A 24,540-nucleotide genomic window follows, 5' to 3' on the forward strand; every position below is an offset into this window, starting at 1 on the left:
TTGTAAACACACCGTGGCACAGAACTAGTGTTTGAGTAGGAAACAGTTGGAGGGATGACCTGAATACAAATGAACATGACTGTGCAGTTTAGTGGCAGAGAAAGTCTTTGTCTTATCTCAGGCGGTTGGTTAAGCAACGACAAAAGACATTTCCTTATTAATCTCTCGTGGTGTTGAGCATGTGGACAGACTTGGTTTACAATCGAGCTGAATGGACTCTTTGTTGGTGCTCGTTTCACTGAAAACTCACAATCCTGACAAGTAATAAATGGACTTTTTAACATTTAAAGACACCACAACAAATGAATATTAACTTTTGAGCCATAGTCTTAAAAAGACTTAACTAAACTAAACTTAGTAGAGAAGAGAGAAAATGTGTGTTTTTGGGGTAAATAAGAGCACATAGAATCCTGGCTTGTGTCTTGTTTGTCAGACGAGTCCAGTGTCAGCGACAGACGGTCGTTCAGCGGCTTTCTTCCTCCTCCGGGGGCCGTAAAGGCCGTAAAGGGCCTGTAGGGATGAGCCAGTGTTTTATCAGGTGTCGAGGGCCCATTCAAGATGGACGTGTTTCATTGGAGCTTAAGCATTTGCACACACACACACACACACACACACAGGAACTGTAGTGTAAAACCTTCACCCCCCCCCCCCCCACACACACACCCCTACTCCTAACCTGCCCTATGTGTGTGTGTGTGTGTGTGTGTATGCGGCGTTACTGGCTATCTGATACCACATTCTTCTCCAAACCCCCTTCCTGTCTCTTGTCTTTGTCTGCCGTTTTATGGACAAAGGCCAGTTGGTCGTGATGATGATGATGACGACGATGGTGGGGGGGGGGGTGCGGTTGGAGGCGGATCAACACAATACACGAAACCTTGACAATCATTCATTGGAGCTTCTCAAAGCAAGTAATGGCCGAGGTGTTATTTTTGGCAACTGATGAGATTTGCCCTCAATCAGTCGTTGCTCATTCATTGTCGTGCGATTGACTCATCAGTATTCAAAGTGTCACTTCCTGCCTACAGAGTCCGTGTGAAGGCCTCTGCCAGCGCTCTGCTCGGGCCTCAGTGGACCCCGGAGCTCGTGAGTTTGCATTCTGCTGGCTAATTAAATCAGCGGGGCGTTTGTCTCAGCGTCGCTGCGACTGGAGACTGTGTCTGTGGAGACAGACGCTCGTCAAGAGTCGCACACTTAACTGTGAGGTTCAGGAGTGTGACGTACGATCAATGAAAACATGCTAAAACTGTACATTAGAAAACCTGCAGCGGAGTCTCCTGTTAACTCAGAGCTGCTTTAACTTGTTTTTTTTCTCTAACACTGACAAGATCATGTCCTTGTTCCTCTTTTAACGGCCCCAGGGGACAGTTTTGTGTGTTTGCTGCATTCCAACCACTTTTGTCCTGTTTTTCCCTTTGATTTCTCAACCAAGGACACAACAGGCATCACATATGCACATTAGATAGATGGATGGAAAGATATAGGCAGATTGAATCGATAGATACACTCAGTAGTCAGTTTATTAGGCACACCGTGTGACTGAGGTTATATGTAGGTTAGTGACATAGATTTATCTCTATTATTTTGTTCATACGTCCTAAAGACATGGTTTTGACTGCATAACTTTAACGTAGGTGTCCCTAATAAAGTGACACTTGATTGTGAGACACAAGTATTTGTTAATGTTCTCCTTTTCTTTTTCTTTATCCTCCCTATTTAGACCAAAATAAGACCCAATTTCAGCCTCATATCTTTAATTTCGGTGTTCCTAATAAACTGACTGTAAATGTGTGTTTTTGTGAGGACAAAGACACATTTCACTCTAATGATCCTCCTTTTTTAGTCCAGAGTGTTTGTTGATGTTCTTCATCTCATCTTTCTCCTCCCTTCTCACTCTGGGTTTCTTTGGGGAGATTTAAACAACAATAAGACCTGATTTCAGCCTGTTCCTAATAAAGTGACACTTTATTAGACTGACTTTAAATGTGAGGGGGGGGGGGTCACCCTCTTTATCCTCCCTTTTTCATTCTCTTTAAAGATAACATTTATTGAAGTGAGGTGTTCCTAATAAACTGTAAACTCGTGGTGAGTTGTGAGTGTTTGTTTTTTGTGAGGGGAAAAAGAGGAAGCTGTCTCTCTCTCTCTCTCTCTTTATCCTCCCTTTCCTCCCCCTTTTCATTCCCTCTTTTTTATTTTTTGAGATTAGACTCTGCACCCAGACAGATGGTTCCCGTCTGCTGGCTTTTTTCAATTCACTTCCTCTCCTCACAGACAGCCACCCCTCCCCCCTGCACCCTCTCTCTCACTCCCTCCTCTCTCTCGCTCTCTCCGCCCACCCCCCCCCCACACACACACACACCTCCCCCATGTGGCTGGAAATAATCTTTTATTGCCCAGTTGTTCGGAAGTGACCTCCTGCCCTTGATTAGATAGGGCCAAGTCCTATCACACGATTGTGTTTGAGGTGGTGGGCTCCCCCCCCCCCCCCACACACCACCCCCTTCCCACACATGCTCCCATACTACCGCCCCCCCCTCTGCTGTGCCCTTGGTGATCCTGTGTGAGGGGACAACAATGGGGGGCTTTAGTCCCGTCCGGCGCTTCTCGGCTGGGGGGCAACAGGGTGGGGGTCACAGGGGACTTTCTTTTTTTTTTCCATCAGTCAGCCAGTCACCGAGTGGAAGTTACCCCCCCCCCCCCAAACCTCTCCACCCCGTCCCCAGTGTGACAGTTACCCTCCCAGTTGCCGGTTTGCTCACCCTTCGACCCTCCAGAGCCTTCCTCCACCTCCTCCTCCTCCTCCTCCTCCTCCTTCCTCCTTGGATGACCTCCCACCCTCCAGAGCCTCCACAGACACTGAGATAGCCTCTGTCTCCCACACTATCAGCAGACCTTTGAGGCTGCTGTGTGGTCGTCCGACAGGTGGACCCGCCCAGATATTCTGGCTTTTGTGGAGCTTTGGATCAGGAGCTGGTTTTGATCCTGTTAAAGACCCGTGTTCAAATATTCAAGGCCTGGTTTCAGAGAAACCAAATATTTCTCTTCTTAAAACTCAGGAGTCTCAGGAGTCTCAGGAGACTCAGGAGACTCAGTGAGTATCGTCAGATTGTCAGATCGTCCATTATCTGGAATATCTCTGAATATCTTCACAAATGCTTTATTATTTATAAACCGTGTCAAAGAGAGTAGTTCGTTGTCTCAAGTGTTTCACAAAGACTGGGTCGGGACCCACAGAGGGGTCATGGGGGATTTGTTTAGGGGCCCCAAACTGAATATATATGTTTATATATGTGTGTTTTCAATAACGTGGATAGAATGAACTTTGAACTCATTTACCAACTCAGAGTGATATTAGCAGACACTGATGTGACTGTACATCAGTGGCTACATCACACACGCTAACACGCACAGTTTAGTCCGACTAAGATCAGACAACTGGAGTCTGGGTGTAGCTGCGGCGCTGAGTCTCTCTGTAAGCTAGCTCATGTTAAATCAGTTTCCTGTTGACCTTTAACCTCACAGCAAGCAGTGACAGGTGAGCTGTCCTCACACGTGTTTACATGCACAGTTTAATTGAGCTAAGACCATAGTCTGACTAAGACGGGCAATCGGACAACTTGCCGAGTTATTGGCCGTGTACATCTCTGACTCCGCCTCCTTTACCTCACAGACAGACAGACAGGTGAAAGGTGAGTTAATCGTGAGCGTGGTTCTCGTGGTGGAAGAAAGATGGCGCCGTGTGATCTGGGAGAGCTCAAAGAAATGTTGGTGCATGTGCAGATGCCAAGTCCGGCTAAGTGTTCACATGCAGGAGAAACCAGACTCTGAATCACAACATCCAGGTGTGTTAGTCTGACCAGGACCAGCTAGATGTTGGTCGTCATTGACGTTAAGAAAACCTTATGATTGTCTTCTGTCCTCGACAGTACGTGTCTCTAATTGTCCATGTCTTTTTTCTGAGCTTTAAACCCTCAGTGATATTTGCTCATTTAAGTCCACAGACCATTTGTAACACTAGAAAATCTCTCTTGGTACAAATGTGGTGGTTTACAGAGAGGAGACATGACATGTGCTCACATCTGTGCTCACATCTGTACTCACAACCTCCCAATCCACTTTGATTGCTCTTAACTCAGTGACTGTCTTTATCAAAGGGACACAAAGGGTCAAGTCTAACTTTCTATGTAAACTGTTTTCCTAACTTTAGTGTCAGTTTCACTGCAGTGCTATAACTCTCCCCCCCTCCTCTTCCTCTCTTCTTCTGCGCTGTCTTGTTTGTCTCCTCGTCCTCTGGAGCTGTAAACCCATAACAAAACCCTCGGTGTCTTGTTTCACTTTGGGAATGAGGGCCAGCCTGTGTGAATAAAAGGAGAATAGACAGGAAGAAAACTCTGATTACCTCCATAAAGGAGCTGACCTCATGTCGCTCCCTCCTCTACCTCTCCGTCTTCTTCGTCTTCATCTTCGTCGCCTCCACCTTGAGCTGACTGAGTTCACAGGGCATGATCTCATAGTGAAGATGAAACTGAAAACCACAGACGTGGAAACACGGATTAATTACAGAATAAAGTTTTATTAACCAATTTAGTCGTGCTTAAAGGGATAGTCCAGCTTTTGCCACAGGAGCTCAGCGGTGGAGCCAGTCGTTTATCTACTGGGAGGTTGTGGGTTTGATTCCCAGCTCCACTAGTCTACATGTCGATGTGTCCTTGGGCAAGACATGGTGCTCCTGATGGCTGTGTGAATGTGTATGAATGGGTGAAAACTGTAGTGTAAAGCTGATTTGAGTGAAATACTTCACGTATCTGTCCACGACGTGTCCTCTAACTATCTTTGTTACTCGTTTCTACCAAATAAAATCAGAAGAAGAAGAGTTGGTAATCCTGACTCACTTTTTAATACTTTAACTTCTAAAACTTCAGTGACTGTCATAAACTTTAAGACTTTTACTTAAGTATCACTTTAAGGTCCTTTAGAGAAGACTGTGAATGTGTGAGTGAATGGGTGAATGTAGTGTATCAAAACTTACAAAGAAGCAAGAACATGTTCACCTGGTTCTTTTATTAAAAGCTGAGATTCACTGAGGGTTTCTGACGGTAAAACCCTGAACTATCCCTTTAAATCCTTTTTGTCCAGCACTTGAAGTGAATGCAGACCATGGAGCACAGATGACGGCAGCTCTGTATCCAGTTCCTTTAAAATGCTTTTAATAATCACGTTAGCGGCTGTTTATATTCCTGTTGCAGTCACTGAATCAGGCCTCATGGAAAGTTTGAGGGCATCTGCTGAGCAGGAACTCCTCACTCCTCCCTCTCCTCCATCCAGGGTCTCCAGCCCCAAATCCAGAGCAGGGGGGTCCTGAACAGGAAGCTTAGGAGGACCCCCCCCCCCACACACACACACACCAGCACCTCTCCCCACCGCCCGTATGCTGGGAGCAGGGGGGGCCTCCAGATCAAAGGGAGAGGACACAGAAAAGGCTTATCTGTTGTTGATTTTAGGCTTATGCTCAAGCACAGGGTTCGAGCAGTGTGTCAAGGAAATACAGGGCTGGATCATTGAATCTCCCCTTTTCATCTTTTCCTTTTTTTTGTACCAAAAAAATGCCTTTGTTCTTCCAAGTTCTTGGAACTGTGGGGTGGGGGGGGGGAGGTTCTTGTACACTTTTAAGGGGTCCTTTAAAAGGGAAAGCAACAAGTAAGAGCACATGAGCAGGAAGAGAAGTAGGTGTTTGTTGTTGAGATTAAAGCAAATGCGTGAAAATCAAACGACCCAGTTGTCAAGATCATACGTTCATACTGTAGATGTGAGTGAGCTCATGTTTCTGAACTAAAATGGATTTATGTATTTACAGGTTTACATACATGCATATCAATGTGACAGTGTGTTATTAGCTTGTGGGGCTTTAGAGGAACTCCATGGTGAATAAACCCAGTTCCTGGTTATGAATGTTCAGCTTTGGGCACAGAAAGCATCTGTTAAGGTTCAGTAAACAGTTCACAACACTGCAGAATTTCCCCAGAACACCCCAACAATCCACAGCAAACCTTACAAAGTCTGCTCTTGGACTGGTCTTCAAGTGTGGTCTGCTGCCTCTGCTGGTCAGTCTACATCCACTCCACACTGTTTTTCTGTTGAAACAGAAATTCTACTCTACTTCTGTACTTCTCTGTACTTCCGTACTTCTCTGTACTTCTGTACTTCTGTACTTCTCTGTACTTCTGTACTTCTCTATACTTCTGTACTTCTCTGTACTTCTGTACTTCTGTACGTCTCTGTACTTCTGTACGTCTCTGTACTTCTGTACTTCTCTGTATTTCTGTACTTCCCTGTACTTCTCTGTACGTCTGTACTTCTATACTTCTGTACTTCTGTACTTCTCTGTACTTCTGTACTTCTGTACGTCTCTGTACTTCTCTGTACTTGCGTACTCCTGTACTTCCCAAGTGTGCACGTATATCCTTGCATACTTGGGTGTTGAGAAACGGCCGATGTGTAAACGGGTAACTTGGGCGTTTCCCCTTAACTCCCCAACTGGACAAGTTTCTGTGTTGTTTGTGTGGTAAAAACCAACCGCTATTGCTAATAATAGCTAACAAACAATGGCTAACCTGAGCTACGTTTGTGTTTCTGATGTAAATGTTGAGGTTAGAGAGGTTTATGACATCAATGTTTTTTCACTGTGATACAACAATAGTATTTTAGGTTTTCTGTGTGTAATAAGAAGCTTATTCTCCTAAAATAGTTTCCACGTGTACGAGCCCTGAGCTAAAACTGCTTATCTGAAAACGTCGCCTTAAAATGTATGAACTGAAAAGTGTAATTTTTGCAGTGTAGAGTTTCCCGTGGTTTTCTCTGTGAGAACAGACCACTGCAAACCTCTGGTGGCTTTTCTTGCTCCTTTGCTCCTATAAAAACCCTTCATCATCATTTCTATTCCCACTCTGCTCGGTCTTTAACATTTCAATTTCAAACTCTGCGAGAGGCTCGATTCTATCTCCACCGCCTTCAATGGCAGTATTATACCGAAGGGGAAATTGGACCTTAAGGGCAGGCACTTTCCCTGCTGTAGATCTTATTAAGAGCGTCCCTCCATAATACAACCCAGCTTGACTCTCGGAGACCACGCCCCCGCCACAGAAACGGACCTGTCAATCACGGCTGTGGGTTCGAGGCTGACATCCTCAGCTCCAGCGTGATTGGCACCTTGTAGGATGTGTGCATTCTCTGAGGGAGTATACACAAATGCTGGCGTACCGCCGGGAGAAATTCTTTTCCGCATCGCTGCCCTGCCAGAGTGTTTTGTGTGCATGTGTTAAGTTGCTGAGGGGCAAAAGGCCGCCTTCTGCCACACAAAGCAGCTTCAGTGTGGAGAAGCCCAGGCTACATGTTGACCATTGTACACGCACAGTCGTAGCATGCAGATATGCAATCCTGCGCTCCATCCTGTGGAACTGATACAACGCTTCGGTGATTTCCAAACTCCCCGAGTGGACCCAAATTTCCAAAGTAATTTTCCTTGTTGTTGTAGACTACTGTGCCGGCAGGACACGCTAATCTTTCCAGGTTCTGGAGCAGGAAATCAGCGGCAGATCAAATGTTTGTCTCTGCCTTCCTGATGGAGCAGGACCTCAGGAAAGTCTGGCAACACAACAAAAGACCATTTTAACTCTAATAACATTAATGTTCATGCACATGCTGATCTACCACACTATGACCCACACGCAGGTTATCTCGTCTTTATCAGTGTGACCTGGGTTTCCCTTTTCTCCAGTGAACGGATTCTGGTGTTTCAGTTACACAACTCCTTTAAACCTGATCGACGTCTCTTAGAGTTTTCACTTGTGTACTTTCTGCTGTGTGTGTACTAATACATTTTCATAATATGAGAAATGTGATGAATATGTTTTCATTACATTATAAAATACCAAAGTAATGACGACAATGTTGTTTTTTTACAGCGATTATACAAACAAACACATCATCCATACATTTAAAATGACTCTAATTCACCTGATGAAGCCTCATAGTGAAGACAGTGTTCCAGTTAAGCGGAGTTTCTTCTTCTCTGGGCTGTTTTTAGGTGTGTGTACGTTACTATTGTAAGCACAACTCTGAGATCTTACTTTTGCAGGTTTGTCAATGTTTGTCGTCAGTTGTGTCAAGAAACCAACATCCAGTACATTTTTATTCACACTTAAGTCGTTTGATTGGACTTCTGTCCTCGACCCAGCAAATAATCAATTTATTGAATCACGCGTGTCAACCTCCGCTACACTAGGTGGCGATACACCTCTTTCAGCTTACATTTTACCACAAAAGGAAGTTAGCATGCCAAGCACCATTTTGTTTCTTTCTACCACCTGTTAACTTCAAAATATTGAATTCTTTCAGTTTACGCAGCATAAATTCACTAAATCTTCTCTTTGTCTTTTCCCAGGTCAAAGTCTGAATGCTGGAGCTGCACGTGGATCTGACCACGGCCAGTTTGGGTCTGAATGAACGTGATATCATAGAAATGTGACTTGTAACTCTATTATCTTGGAATGGGTGGTTAGATTTATTACTGTGCAGCTATTCGGTCAACTATGTTGTTTTAAATGTGCTTTATAAATAAATTAGACTGGATTGGATTATCTGCGTGTGCTGATGTAACTCTTAGAGTTTTTGATGTAGTACACTTGTGGTTGTTCTACACTGATGTTCTCATGTATTTTAAACAGGTTTTAAACACCGTGGTTCAGACATGGACGAACAGACCGAACTCCTTTTAGTTAGAATACAAATGGAAGTGCGCTGGTTTACAAAGGAACACACGGTGAATGAAGCTGCAGTGTTCCACGTGCGTCTGTATCATATATCAGTCTATATAACCTTTAGATGCATTTATACTATTTATTTATTTGCTTGGAAATCACTTTCAGTTCATTTGATCTCATGTTTTTCTAACGAGGAACACACACACACACACACACACACACACACACACAGATGCTGCGTCTTGTTGTAGCAACAAAACAAAAGAATCACCTGTTTCTTGTTTTTTGCTGTTTGACAGGAACACACTTTGAGTCCAGGCCAGGACGTGGTCTGGTTTTATAAGGTCTGAACATTTGGAGCCCGTGTGGCAGGTGAGCGTTTTTGTCGCCTGCTGACATCAGATCCTGGGTCACTTCAGATTTACACCAATTTGCTTAAAGTGTTGTTGGGGGCCGAATTAGCGCTCATGTTCATTTTCTGGCCGGAGCGCTATGGAGCAGATGGAAAGAATAGCTGTCACAGAGGAGGCCTATAGCTTTACGTCTGCATCTGTTCCACAGTCGACGGCCAGCTGTGGAGGCCATGTGAGAAGTTGAAAGGAAACTTCAGCTGCCTCGCCAATCTCACACCATTACTCAGGATGAATCAAAAGAGGAACACTCTGGTTGGACAAAAGGAAAGCGAGGAGAGGAAGAGAGAGAGTGAACGACAAAGTGAAAGCAGCTGTGTGGAAGGGAAGCGCCTCATCGTTACGACGACGACGACGACGATGACGCGGCGCATGCTCACAACCGTGTTTAAATCTGGCCACAATCAAACGCTCAATTTACCTTTACAGGAATATTGGAGATGTTCAGCCAAGGTCAGTTTTTTTTAAGGTGTGTGTGTGTGTGTGTGTGTGGGGGGGGAGGCTGCCTTCAAGTGTTTCTGCTTTTAAAATATATATGAGGTGTAGCTGGTGTAGACAACAAAGGCCCTCTCTAATTCTTTCCTTTCCTGAGGGGGTAGAGTAGACGCTGCACCCACATCAAGCCGCACCCCCACCACGCTGTACAGGTGCAACTTTAAAGGCGCTCTCATTGAAGGCGGCCTGCAGTTAAAATCTAAATCTCCCCTCATGTTTTTCCATTTCTTTTACCACCTCTTGATCTAATACCAAAACAAAGTCTAACTTCTGTATTTTCATGCTTTAATGGTGACAGTTGAGGTCAGTTCAAACACATGTGTATACATCTGTATTCTGACAGTTTATTGATCTATTGTTTACACACTGATATGGATTTCTTATGTTACATTCAAAACGCTTTCAATTGAAAAGCAATTTTCTTTTGCTTTAGTATTTCAGCAGGAATCTGTGTCTATGACACACCTGAAAAACACCAGATACAGGAACAGGAAGTTCGTTCTCTGTTATTAGACAGTTTATTCAATGCAGTCAATCAGACTTCAGACTTCTTCACGTCCGCGTCTCAAAAACGCTTCATTTTTGTGTAAAAAAGGTGGAACTGTAGCAGAATTGATTAGTTTTTTAATTCAAATCAGTCTCAGTGTTTTTTCCACAACTTATCATCAGAAGTTAGAATCTGACGCTAACAACAACAACAACAACACAGGAACAGGAAGTTAGCCAACGATTAGCTAAGAGACAAAATCACTGGCTCAGCTTTAACAGCTTTTGAAGCCATTGTGTCTCTTTTTGAACTTATTACTTATTTTTAAAGACTAAGTTGGTTAGCTTAAAGCTAATCTTCTTAAGTCTGTAAAAACTAGCAATAGCGGGCTACTCACTACACAAGAAGACTCAAACACACATGTCCCGCGCTCTTGTTAGCTTTCTCATCAAATCTCCATTTTTTCCCTTTCTTCACGACTCAGTGGCTAATATGTTGCTAACGTCTCTTCTTCAGCATTGTTTAAGTGTAAAGCTGCTATGCTACTAAAACATAGCAGGTTCTTCTTCAGCAGTCTTCCTCATACAGCTTCATTTATTATATGAATTAAGATTCCTACGAAGAGGCTGAAAAACAAACGACAGAGCAAGTCTTTAACCAAGTGATTCTTCATATTTCAACCCCAGAGACAAAGAAGACGTCTTTGCTCCTCAGAAGCCGATTTATGGCAGAAGTGAACGGACAGGTGAAGATTGTGAAGCTCATTTGTCTCTTTCCCCCTGATGTCTGCAGACATGCGAGCCACTGATGTCAGTCACGCTGCTCTCAACTATTCTCTGGACTTTATGACTTCTATCTACGATCCAAGCTGCAGATAACAAAGTTGTCAGGACGCTATTAAAACGGCAATAAATTGCCTTTGACTGGGTGAAAGTGTAACTCATCATGCTAAAGGTTGCTGCACTTCTCTGACTTGGTACCAGACAGGTTGATCTAGTATTGACCTAAATAGGTCTATAAAGCAGATAAGGGTATCTTGCATCCTCAGGAAGTTTGTCCCCTAAAAGACTAAAAGTTTACGGCCTCTAAAAGTGAATAGCAAACTTGCAGAGGTCACGGACTAAATGATTGAGTTTGGCCACAAATCTTTTGACTTTATGCAGTCAGGATGATTTCCTGAGGAAAGTGAGTGTGTCATCATGTGTAGTTCAGGTCTTTACGTTTCCTTTTAAGGGTGTTGTTACCTCCTCGCCTTCTTTTACCTCAAGCTCATTTTAGAATGGAGATATTTGTCATTTTCCAGACTGGGCGTACAGTTAAAGACGACTGTCCTTGAATGTTAATGAGCCGGGCTAATCCACGGTCAGCTATTATTCAAGCAAAGGTCGCGCTCCCTGCAGAGGAAGTGCACCGCTATCATCAATCTGTTCCTAAAGGCTGCATGAGAAAGGAGCTGGAGGTCGTGGGTGGGGTTGAAAGTTTAGTGCACTGTAGGTGCCAAACACCCTGCCACCACCACCATCTACATGTCAATGGGCCCCGCTTGTTGACTTGGTATGTTCCACTTCCACAGAGGCCTCCTGTAACTTTGTTGTCGTTTATCATTTTGTCTCTGACAACCCTCTCCTTCAGCTTTGACCGACTCGTCTGTCTGATGCAGGAGGAGGAGGAGGAGGAGGAGGAGGAGGGCTGTGTGTGTGTGTGTGTGGGGGGGGGGGGGCACATTGAGTTTGTCAAGTCAGGCAGAACGATCGACAGGAAGCCGGGCAGGAAGGAAGACGAGCCTCTCCCCATGAAGTGCCATTGTTTACGTGACATGACTTGAAGTGGCCAAAAGTGACTGGTGGTGGGCTCCTGCTCCTCTCCCCCTCTGCTGCTCCTCTCCCCCTCTGCTGCTCTGCTCCTCTGACCCACTTCTCTCTCCTTCAAACCTCTGCAGATGGGAAACACTGAAGCTTCTTCTGTAACACAGAGTTTAATAAACCAATGACCTGAAATGATTGCTTTTATTTCATTGTATTTTTATTGTATAATATTTTCATTTCATTGTATTTTTATTTTACTGCAAACATCAAAAAGCAAAATCACTATCATGTTTCCACAGTGCACGTTTCATCACAGCAATTTATCCAGACTAAAGAGACTTGTTTCATTTGTAATTTCACTAAAGGAAATAACTGTTAATAAATGAATTCAACAAACTTTCCATACATTTGTTTCTTCTTTCATTCAAGAATTCTATTGTTTGCGACACTTTATGGTTCAGCTTCAAATTTTCCTTGTCCCAAAATGAAATATTCTCAGTACGATTTATTTGTTTATATTATACATATCTGAGCTTGTGAAAGCTCATGTATCATAACCACATTTACTGTCGTGCACCAAACCAACAAAAACACTTCAAGAAGAATTTGCACATTTGTTAAAATGCAGTTTCCAAGAAACAAAAACCATGACACTCCTTTATTTTCTTGTTTTTGTCTCATTTACAAATGAATAAAAATCAGTTTGAACACATACGATGTTTTATGGAATATTAACGTTAAAAAATTCAAGTTAAGAATTTGACAAAATTAAGCAAAAGTTAACAAAAACAGCAAATAGCAGATAATGTGTTAACAAACTATTTTAAGCCCCGCCCCCTCACATCCTGTTTCAACAGGAAATACATCACATTCAGGAAGTCATTAGCTTCCTGATGTCTCACCTTAGCCCCCCCCCCCCCCCCCCCCCAGTGAAAATGTCAGGTGTCACCAAACATTTGTTATCCAGTGACTTGTGTGGTTTCCTGTGTGATTCAGTTTACTGTGGAATGATCAGGGTGTGTTTTTGTTTTGGGTTTTTTGGATTTCATTTCCCTGTGATGTGAGTGTTTTTGTAGTTTACACCTGATGGTGATTTCAAAACGGACAAGAAATTGAATCCAGACATTTAAAAGATTTAAAAGCTTCCCGACGAAAACGTTTCACCCGCTGGACTCAAAGGTGAGTTTAAGTGAATGTGTCTGTTAAGGTTTTGCCTTTGTTCACGTTTTAAGGTAAATGTAAGAGGACTTAGTTTTCCAGCTGCAGTGATGTGTTCATCTGTGTGATTGTTTACTTGTTTACGACAGAGATCAGCTTTGAGACATGGATGCTCATTATCACAGTAAACATGTCAGTGGATTATTAAATCAAAGTCTGGTTAAGTGAATTATATCTTTAAAAAAAAAGTTTGGGGCTTTTTCTTGCCATTAAAAAGCTGAAGTGAGTTTCACTCCCTGCACCAAAGTCCACAGACAAATGTACAGATGTTACATGAACGCATGTTGATCAGTGAGTTCAAATGTGTTCTTTTTTTTGAAATACTTGGTTCATATTTACTTTAGAGACACAAACTTATTAAATGTGGCATCAGTAGACGAGCAGCTCCTGTGTGTAAAAACACTCATTTTCTCTATGGACTTTGGTGTGGGAGAGTGAGCAGTTTACCAGCAGGACGTGGCAGTCCAGCATATTCTTCATGTTCTTAAAACATCAGTTACCTGAAGCAGTTTTGTTGACCTTTCTGGTGAAGTTAGTCAAATCCATGTTTCCTTGTGTCCACGCTGACAGACGTGTTTCCAGTTCCTGCCACATATAAATAAATCCTTTAATAAATAAATGATGTGTCTCCTGCAGGTTGTCCAGGGGTGAAGCGGTTCACCTGAACCAGCACCTGGTCCACAGTGAGAGAGACGGGACCTCCTGGTCTCCATCTGCTCACCAGTCCACCCTTGGAACGCTGCTCTGGACCCGTCGAGCTCTTGGCCTCGTCCTCGCTGACTGAAGATCGGCCAGATAACGTTATCTCCTGACCAATCGGATGCCCCGCTTCATACCTCATCCCTCAGGTAGGCTTTCCAACAGACGAGCTGGTGAGAGGCTTTTATTGTGAGCCAACCAATGGGAGCGCAGAGATGTGATCCAGGGGCTAAAACGGGGCCAAGCAGTGTTTCTGTGGTGTTTGTTGAGTTTAACGCTGAGTTTACTCTTCACTGCTGTGGATGTGACGTTTGTTGTTGTTTGGAACATCTGACGTTTTTCTTTAATCAGACACTTAAACACGGGTACTTTTCCTCAGAGTCTTCATCGGCACCTGATGTGTGAAAGATCATGAGCGACACTGAGCGAGCGCTCGTCACTGTTGTGGAAACGGAATAACGCGATGCCTTAATGTCGTAAAACTGCGTCCCACAATCCGAGACAATAACAAACGATGAAAGCGAGACTTAGGGCGGATCAACACCAATTACACCGTGCAATCACGTCTAATGTCATAATAACAAGTTTGAGATAAAAAATTGGTCTATTTCAGCTTTAAAGTCATCAAAAACTTTAAAAAGTGTAATAAGAAAATATCTGCAGTAAATAAGTGAGAAAAAAATGTGTTTATCTTTACAACCAAATACCAGGAACAGGATTTTCTTCCACTGAGCTGAATATCATTTAAAAAGAGTTCTTTTTGTGTGATTTAGTAGTTTAGTACATATGAAGCACATCATGTGACGTTTGTCTGTGTTGTCAGGAGAACTCTGATTTACACACATGCAGAATCTCTGCATGTGTGTAACACGTCATAAAAACAGTATTTGTGAGTATTACGTGACCCTGCAGGCCGAGGAGCGGGCACTTTTCACTCAAGTATTGGACTGTATACCCCCCCGTATACCCGAACCCCCCCCCCCCCCCCCATGTTTGTTTCTCCCTCTGTTCTTTCCTGATTGCACGAGTGGGCAGATTCGGGATCTGCTCTAAACCAAATACACACATGCTTCCACTTTTCTGTTTGTTGCCCTCCCTCCTCCCTCCTCCCTCCTGCCTCCTCCCCTCCATCACTACGATGCCTGCTTAATTCGAACTATTTCACCTTCATTAGGCTGCATTTCAAGCTGCGGGGCACAGGTAATGCAAAGCATTCCCCCCCCCCCACCCCCTCCCGCCTGTGCTCTGGTTGCTAGGAAGTGGAAGAGCCTCAATTGCAGCCATTTCCTCGCCAGTGTACTGAGAGGTCCTATTACAGCGTTTAGGTCGGGGCAATTGGTGTCATTACGGGCAGCCAACTTCCCTCCACCAAAGTAATGAATTAGCCCGAGCTATTTAGGCTGTATGATTGCAGTTGCCAGGGGAGATGATAATTATGGTATGTATCCCTGAGCGGATGTGTGCCGGTGTGGGTCGGTTTCCACACTTGTGTAATGACTTAATGTCGCTGCTGACATGGAAAGGTGCTACTGTGCTCTGCTCGTGGACTGTGACTGACGTTCTAAAGCCTCATTTACTTCAAATGACTCGCTGCAACGTCCAAGAGTTCACGAGGGCTCAATGAAGCTGACTGAATACAATTGTTTACTGAGCCATTTTAAGGTCGTTTGTTTGTTGGGAGTGAAACTGTATATTATTATTATTATTATTATTATTATTATCACTTTGTGCTCAAACTTCATTAAGAGTTCCAGTTCTTTACGAGCTGCTGAGACGGGCAGGGAAACCATGTAAAAAGCATCAGCTCTGATAAATGACCCCAACAATAAAACGACAGTGAACTTTGATTTTCTGTTCTTAAAGAGTTTTCTGTAATCGCAGCAAAGAAACACATGAATTATATTTCTGTTTGTATGGCCTGTATGTGGCGCTGTACACCTTCATCAGAGGAAGAAGAAGTCGACATGATGGTGGTGAAGATGGTGTTTTTCCAAAGTCACGTATTGAAATATGAAAACACAAGTGTCCAGTTTTGAGTTTTGAGTCCAATCTAACTTTAGCACAGTTCTGCTGTACAGAATAATAAATCAAAGGCATGGAGGGAAGAAAGATGCATCTAAAAACAACAACAACAACAACAACAACAACAACAAAATACTGGCGTTTACTCCACACTCAGAAAACAAGGAGGCAGAAAGCTTCACACATTCATAGTGATGAGTGCCATGCGTGGGGGTGTGATGGTGGGGGTGTGAGGGTGGGGGTGGGCTTGTTTTCTCAATGGGAAGTCGAGCGCTGCAATAGGAACTCTGCCAAAAAGAAAAAGAGGGCTTCACCAAACAAAGAGGTGCAGGAAATAATGCTGGCTGAGGCTTGTTGGGCCATCTATGGGCGTCTTTCCAAGCTGCTGTAACTGGCTATAAGTCTTTTTATGGGGACGCTCTTGATCAGGGGCCCCACCGAGGACAGGAACTTTTGCATTTCTACTTGAATGGGACCTCTGCCAGGGCCTGAGTTCAAAGTGCACTCTTCAGTCATTGGATTGAACTGCTTTATGTTTGTGATGCAGGCGCGACCTGACGTAACTGTGCCACCTTTTTATCCAGTTTAAGAGTTTGAAAGAGTCGAGTTTGAAGTGGAACGAGGGACAAAACACTCACACACACATTCACACAGCTGTGACTCACATTCAGTACGTGAGCGGTGAGATGGATCGTGCTGCTGCTGCTGCTGAATCCAGGTTCTGATGAGATGGAGCACGGCTCTTGTGGTTGCGTATGATCCGGAAGATCCAGGTGAAAGACTGGGGAGGAGATTCTGGTGCATATGCAGAACACCAAATCTGACTCCAGTCAGACTAAGTAAAGTTAGCACTAAGCTAAGTTTACATGCAGCAGTAATCAGACTATGAATCACATTATCCAGGTGTCTAAGTCCGACTAAGACTAGCTTGATTTCAGTCAGACTGAAGCTTCCGTGAACATGCTGCAAGTTTGGATCAGATTGTTCCAAAATCTGGAAATGAATTATTTTGAGTCCTGCTGAAGTTCATTTTGACAAACTAAAACTAAAAACATTATCCCTAACCTTAACCACAACCAGTTAATGTCGAACCCTAATCTCAACCTTAAAGGGGACATATTATGCAAAATCAACTTTTTAACCATTTGAATACTTATATTTGGGACTCTGGAGGCCCGACCAGTCGCCAAAGTGTGGAAAAAGAATACTCAGTCCTTTTTTCATGGTCCCCCTTAGTGTAAGTACAGACAGTATGTTCATTAGGACACCAGGGAACTATTTTAACTTAGAGAAATAGGGTATAATATGTCTCCTTTAACCTATCCACAGTTCAAATCTCAGCCTTAAACTTAAACCAGTTCCTCAGAAATGAAGTTCTGCCTCATTAGGACAAGGTTTTGGTCTCCATGACGAGGTTAATACTGCCAGAAAAAGTCCTAAAGAGGTCATAAATAAAAGTATACGCATACATGTACTGTGTATATATATATATATATATATATATATATATATATATACGGTATGAGCACACACACACACACACACACACACGCATGCACATGTGAGCCGTCCCCCCTCTGCTGTTCCTCTACATCCTGAGACCATATCTCATGTCAGTCAGAGCAGGAGAGAAATGTGCAGCCTGATTATTTCTCATACAAACACCACATGTCTGTCATTGTGTCTCATCGTGCAGCTGCTTTCTGCCTCAGCTCCACATGTTGGTTCTGCAGACGTTCTGTGTTGGACGTGAACTCCAGAGTCTCCGCAGCATCTGCAGATATTACTCAACACTTTCACCTCGTCGGTTAGAGAAGCGAGTCCAACTTCATCCACATAAAGCGCGTCTTTTTTACACACATACCTCCTCACATCACAGCCCACCATGGGTTTGATCAACACATGAAAGACATTTTGTGGAACTAAGTGCAGCTTGATGCTGTGGAGCTACTTCCTGTCGTTTCCCTCCATTTGCACGGCAGTTGCATATCTCACCAGTGATGCCAAACTTCCATCCTATCTCATCGCTGCTAAACCACTGTTTCAGGGTTTCCTGCCAAATGGAGAGTTTGCACGGCGCCACCTGGTGGTTCTGGACTAGTTCAAAGCTTAAGCCAAGAGCCGAAATCAGATTATCGTAATGAAGGCACCGGAGCAGCAACATCTGCAGAGGAGAAACACACAGTGCAGAACTATGTGAAAAACCATTTTAATACAATCTGATATCATTCAATATAATTTTTAATAATTGCTGTTTTCCTGTCGTGAAAAATGTCATTCCCACATTAACAGCATAGATTTGGTTACTTCACCTCTTTTTCTTGAATGAATTTAAAGTTTATATGACAGAAATAAAATCTGTGGGCTGAAATTAAACTTAATGTAATATACAAAGTTCTCCTACATAAGACTTTAGTTTTTAGCGATTGCAGATCAAATGATTCAAACAATTCCACAAACACCACATTTGTCTTTCAGTCATTTTTGGACCTTTGCTGCATTTTCTAGGTTCCTTGAATGCAAACACGGAGCTGCAAAAAAAAGCACCATTTTATTGGCACAGAAATTTGTTTTAAAGTTGTTTCTGATGTAAAAACACAACTGTATTAGAATGATCCGTCATAAGTCTTCACCCAGCACAGACATGTTTTGCTGGTAATTAAGGTTAGGGTTTGTTTTTTTACCGATTACTTAATTAACCATCGACCGTTTCGATCATTGATTAATCAGTTTGTGTTTGTTTAAAACAATTCAATCAAGATCTCTGATTAGTTTCAGCTTCTTAAATGTGAGCATTTCTTTGCTCCAAATAACAAAGTTTGTGAATCATTTTTAGTTTGTGAACAAAACAAGACGTTTGAGAAAATAATCATTTAGAGGTTTTAGAAACTCGGATCAATTTTTTAAAATATTCTCTGGACATTTTCTGTGACTGAGAAGAATTCAGCGTTGGTGCAACATGTTTTTATTCCTTCAAACGATTCCACATTTAACCAAAAGACCACGAGAAGCATCTTTTGTATAAAGTCTGAACTCAGAACAGACACTTTTGGTTAAAGATGGGACAGTTACAAGTGTGAGCTCAGATAACAGGTTATTAGTGGTGATCTAGTATATTCTTTGTCAGTGTGATGATTCTGTGCAGATTCAGTGCAGATTTACATTCTTTTCAAACCAAAGAAAAAAAAGAATCTATTTGAACCAGAGCTGGTTCAAAAGGTACGAGCAAATTCTTCTTCTCTTCCTCTTGTTTTCGTCCACACAGCAAACACCAGATGGGGAGAGGTTTGTTTTTCCACACTGGCTCATGCAACGCGTACCAGTAACATCAAATCAATGCACTCTCCTGCGGTCCACAGCCAAACCTGGAACAACTCGAGAAAATCCTGATGCAACATGGCCCCGCCTCCCCATACCACCCGCCATCCCCGCCCACCTCCCCACTCGCCCGCCTCCCTGCCCCAACCGGATTAAAACAAACCCAATTACAAACCCGATTCAAGCCCTGACTCTGTGTCGTCTCCAGACACTGGCCTGTAATGATGGCGTGTTGCGAGGATGAAGTCATGCGTGTGTGTGCGTGTGTGTGCGTGTGTGTGTGTGTGAGAGCGTCTCTTCCTACCTCTGGAAGAGAATGCGGGTTCTCCGACAGCTGTGATGGATGTTCCCCCCTCTCTTTTTGTACACGCTTGCTTGTGGAATAAGATGATTTCATGTGGTTGTGAGGCCACACTGTTCTTGTTTCGTCTGCAGCAATTAGCACAGTCACCCATTACACTCACACACTCACTGTATGATAGGGCTGCAGTGTGTGCGTGTGTGTGTGTGCGTGTGTGCGTGTGTTTGCAGATGTGAAAGTCAAACCTCACGGGACGTCATTTTCAAAACCACACTTGCAGCTTCATACGACGGCTCTGGCAGATCTTTGCACTGACATGTGAAATATGCATTTCTCCTCTGCCAGTAAACAATTCCGAGCTTCTCAGCGAAGGAAAGAAAGAGTTATTGGATTTTATTCTACTGTACGGAATTAACTCCCATAATCAATCACAGCGGAGGAGGATTAACTCCATTAGCTCCACAGGCTGAAAAGTGTTGAATTATGTGCTCATCATGAGGTGCAGACAACGGCGACCTTGTACGCACACGTGTTCCAAACTTCCACCAGAACCGAGACACACACCGTCCTCAGTCCTCAGTCGTCAGTCGAGCGGCCGCGGGTTCACGTTCAGCGACGCAGCAAAACGCTGTCAAGTGAACTTTGTTTCAGTCAGAGACAGTTAAACAGATCAGAACTGAGGCGTTTCATGGGAGAGAGGGCAGGTGTGTGTGTGTGTGTGTGTGTGTGTGGGGGGGGGGGTTATACTGTAGAGGTGCATTAGTGGTGTTAGGGTATTTCTGGTCATAAAAACCTCTCAGAGTGGTTCACACGACAGAAAGATGCTTCAGAAAACGTCAGAGTGGTTTAAGAACATTTTCTAAAACTCTCTACTTCAAACATCACAAAGAGAGGAAATATCCAACATGGCCGCCGCCGAAGAGCAACTTTTACTCCTCTAAAAATCTTTGTCACGACCCAAGAGTTAGTATTATGGTCTGTATTTATATAGAGTCTTGTTTAAAGACACATTTAGACGAGCAGAGCCAGGAGTTGAACCCACAACCTTCCAGCTGAAAGACAACTCATTCTACCACTGATCCACCACGGCTCAAGTGCATTTTATATCAGAACATGACTTTGGATACTTAAGTACAGTAAATGTCAGGCCTCGGTTTCTGCTTCCTCAAATATGTGACAAAGTGGACTCACTCTAGTTTATAGTCTGGTCCTCGGCAACCTTCTGGCTCACGGGGATCCAGATCCACCTGAGATGTTTTGTGGAATCTTCATGAGATCAAGTTCACGTGAAATCCAGCGATGAACCAACAATTGTTTCACGTTTGACGTCTTCACTGTCAGACGCCTGAAAACCACATCACAATAATGAATGGATTGATCAATAATCAATAATCAATAATCATTTGTGTATCTATTGTGTATGAATGGATGTTTATATTTTAAACATCCATTCATGTTTTAATTATTCATTATTTTCAATGCTGCTCTCTTTACAAAGGGAAAGTCCCATTAATGACACGCTGCCTCTCAGGACTGAGGTCATTCAATCTGTCCTCGTATAAGATCCAGGGGCAGACGTGGGGGCAGACGTGGGGGCAGACGTGGGGGCAGAAGCGGGGGCAGAAGCCAGTGCGAGCGAGAACCAGCGACACTCCACTGTGAAACCAGGAGGAAACTGAGGAAAATGAGCTTTCATGACAAACTTGTGCCAAAGTAGAATGTAAAAATAATCCGGCGTCCCAGAATGATCTTTTAAAGACACGTTACAGGCGGCAATCGTGAATACATGCGACGTCAGCCGACCTCAGCCGACCTCAGCCTCAAGTCCAGCGTCCAGCGTTTAAGAATTAGAGCGGCGGCCGGAAACGGGACTTACTTTCTCATCTGACCTGAATATTAACATTCTTCCAGAAAACTCTAAACCCACGGCCATGAAATATCTCCACTGCCACAGAATATATATATATATACTGTGTATATATATATATATAATCTATATATTTATATACGTATAATCTGCTCAATTATGATGATGTTTTTAATTGGAATGAAGAGAAAAATGCTACAATGAAGCAGCAGCAGCAGCAGCAGCAGCAGCAGAAAAGCTGGTCTGTGAGTGAAGTGTGGTTTTCACCTGATGATACTAATGTTTGACATCTTGACAGCGCTGATTTATTTGTGAGCGCTCGAGCTCTCCTGCTGACCTCAGTCACCACACTCTGCTTCTGTGGCTTGGCCCATGAATTTCCCTGTAGCTGTGAAAAGCCTCTCAGAGAGAAGCTGCACACTTTGCCAGTCAGGGCCAGCATTTTATATATATGTGTATATATATATATATATATATGTGTATATATATACACATATACACATATATATATATGTGTATATATATATATATGTGTATATATATATATATATATGTGTATATATATATATATATATATATATATATATGTATACATATATACATAAATCTATAATTCCATATTCTCTGTGTAAACATGAACTGAACAGTAGCTTCAGCAGTTACCGGCCGATTCTCTGCACTGTGATTTATTTCAGAAAAACTGTTAATCTAATTCTTTTTTTACTTTCCAGTAGAACTTATTTTCACAGCATTAAGAAAACAACGTGTGGTCTTAAAGAACACCCTCTATTAAGAGCAGGATAGAAATACTCTCCAGTCTCTGGGTCTGGAAGGATTTCCTCTGCAGAAAATTAGCATTTCTGGGATTTATTTTCACGGCGACCTCAATGTTATTCCTCAAAATAGAGACACTGGAGTTTCCTGGATTATTTAAAGATGCTCTGGTTTTATGTCATGGCCACTGGTTGTTAATATTCCCCACATCTTAATTTCGGAGAAATCTGGTGGTGGCGATTTGGTGAAAACCTCATCAAAGATGTTGGAATCTGTGTTGGATTATCGCAGGAAATTTGAGTTGATGGAACAAAACGTTCACTCCAGAATCTTAAAATAAACTTTTGTAAAAGTAGAGAGAAAAAACGTCCTGATGCAGACGTTTAGACCAATAAATGCAGCAAATATTAAAGACTATCAGAGGTGGAAAGAGTAATGAAATATTCTACTGACGTGAAAGCACTGCAAGTAAAAAAGTAGCTTGTCTAAAATGTACTCAGAGTAAAAGTTACTTAGTTATTTTTTTATAAGATTCTTTCTTACAAATCTCACATGAATTGTTTTTAATTAAAAGCAAAACTTTACATGTAAACACATAATGTATCACTACAATAACTAACCACAATAAATCAAATATAAGCTACTATATAGAAAACGAACATATGTATATTGTTTACATAAGTTAATTCAAACCGTTAATGTAATTTCTGCATTAAAAACATGGTGCTCGTCATAAATGATAATAAAAACAAATAAACATACACGCAGGGATCCACGAGGAAATGATGACAATAATGAAAATCAATAGGAATATCAGCAGAAATATGTGGAACATAAACACACTTTCATTGTTTCACATCATTAAAACGTTTGTGCCAAAAACATCTCAGTAAACACTGTTTCCCTCGCTGTCGTCAAATGATTACGAATATAAACAAAGAAATCAAAGAAGACGTGTACTCGTCATATTTATGTACATGTACTTACATACACGTACATGTGTCATAAACATTGTGTCGAGCTTTCTAAACATTTAATAATGAACGTCTGACAGTTTCATTTTAGCCTCTGAAATGATGTGATGACTTGTCTTTCAAAATTCAACCTTTAACAAAACTTTTCATACAAAACCGACAAGGAAAAGAAAGTCGGGTCATAATTACTTACGTGTGTGTGTGTGCGTGTGTGTGTGCACGTGTGTGTGCACGTGTGTGTGTGTGTGTGTGCCCATGCCCATCTGAGGGCAATTTCCAGAACGTGGGCAAACGCTGGTGATGGATCTTTGCCTCTCAGGTGTAATTATTTGAAGAGAGATTGAGCTGTTAAACACTTGAAAAACATCACACAGTCTCAAGTGAGTGTTTACGTTTTCTGTCCCGCGTCTGAAAACGAGGGGGGGGCGGAGTCTGTCCCTCACCGCATTAATCCACGAGAGCTGTTTATTAGTCGACCACAGAACAGGAAGCTGTGTGTCAACACAACACCATGATGTCTGTGGAACTTTCTAAACTCCCTGCACATGGAGCCAGTGATGGATTTGACCTGGAATATTTCTCTGTGTTACTCTGTGTCCTGATCCTCAACAGGAAGTCGTTTGTGAGTGAATGCTGAAGCGTTTCAATGTCAGTGGACACAGTGTTGATTCAGGTGATCGTCTCTGTGCTGCAGCTGTATACATGACATGTGATGTGTAAAAGCACCTCTGTGAAACACACAGTAACGTCACATGGTTTCTGTTCTTCACACAACAACAACAACAACAACAACAGCAACAACACACTGCAGCTTTAAATAAATGGTACAAACCCCACAGGTTAATGTTTGTGTTGCTGTAACTTCAGGTAGCTTTACACAGGTGACATCCCATCATATGATCCGCTGCTCCTCAGGCCTCAGTTACACAAACACCTCCGTCTTTTACCACTCAGCCGCTCCGTGCTGCCCTTTTTCAGCTGAGGAAGAGGCTTTGAGTCATGATTGAGATCATATTTAGAATTTTAGATATAGTTTTCAGTCACTTTGTTCTAAAGCGCTTCTGTTCCTGCCTCACCCTCCTCACATCGGGTTAAAGGTCACTCCATCATTCACAGTATTGGGCCACGTTGTTGTTGTTGTTGTTGTTGTTGTTGTTGTTGTTGTTGTCTAGAGTGTAAATCCGTGGATTTCCTGGTGCAGCGTGTGTTAAAGCCGTCTGATTGAATCCTGTTTTTTAAAGGAAAAGCAAAGCGGCCTCTGCACTGATCCCTGATGATGATGATGATGATGATGATGATGATGATGATGGAGTGGATGTTTCCTCACAGCTGCGTCGCCTGCAGCGGCACCGTGAGGAAAGGTGGAGCGCTTCTTCATTTAGGAGCTAAATTTAGACGTTTATTTGCAGCG

The 24,540-nt window shown here is 42.8% G+C and overlaps 1 long non-coding RNA gene across 1 annotated transcript; it reads left to right on the plus strand.

Moving 5' to 3' along the window:
• The first annotated feature begins 7,556 nt into the window (after positions 1–7,556).
• Positions 7,557–11,788, plus strand: LOC131472800 (uncharacterized). The gene is made up of 3 exons (XR_009242127.1): positions 7,557–8,492; positions 8,724–9,131; positions 9,321–11,788. It is a non-coding gene; the product is annotated as an uncharacterized LOC131472800 (long non-coding RNA).
• The last annotated feature ends 12,752 nt before the right edge of the window (positions 11,789–24,540 follow it).

The sequence above is a fragment of the Solea solea genome, chromosome 14 (genome assembly GCF_958295425.1).
Source record: "Solea solea chromosome 14, fSolSol10.1, whole genome shotgun sequence".
Classification (NCBI taxonomy): Eukaryota; Metazoa; Chordata; class Actinopteri; order Pleuronectiformes; family Soleidae; genus Solea; species Solea solea.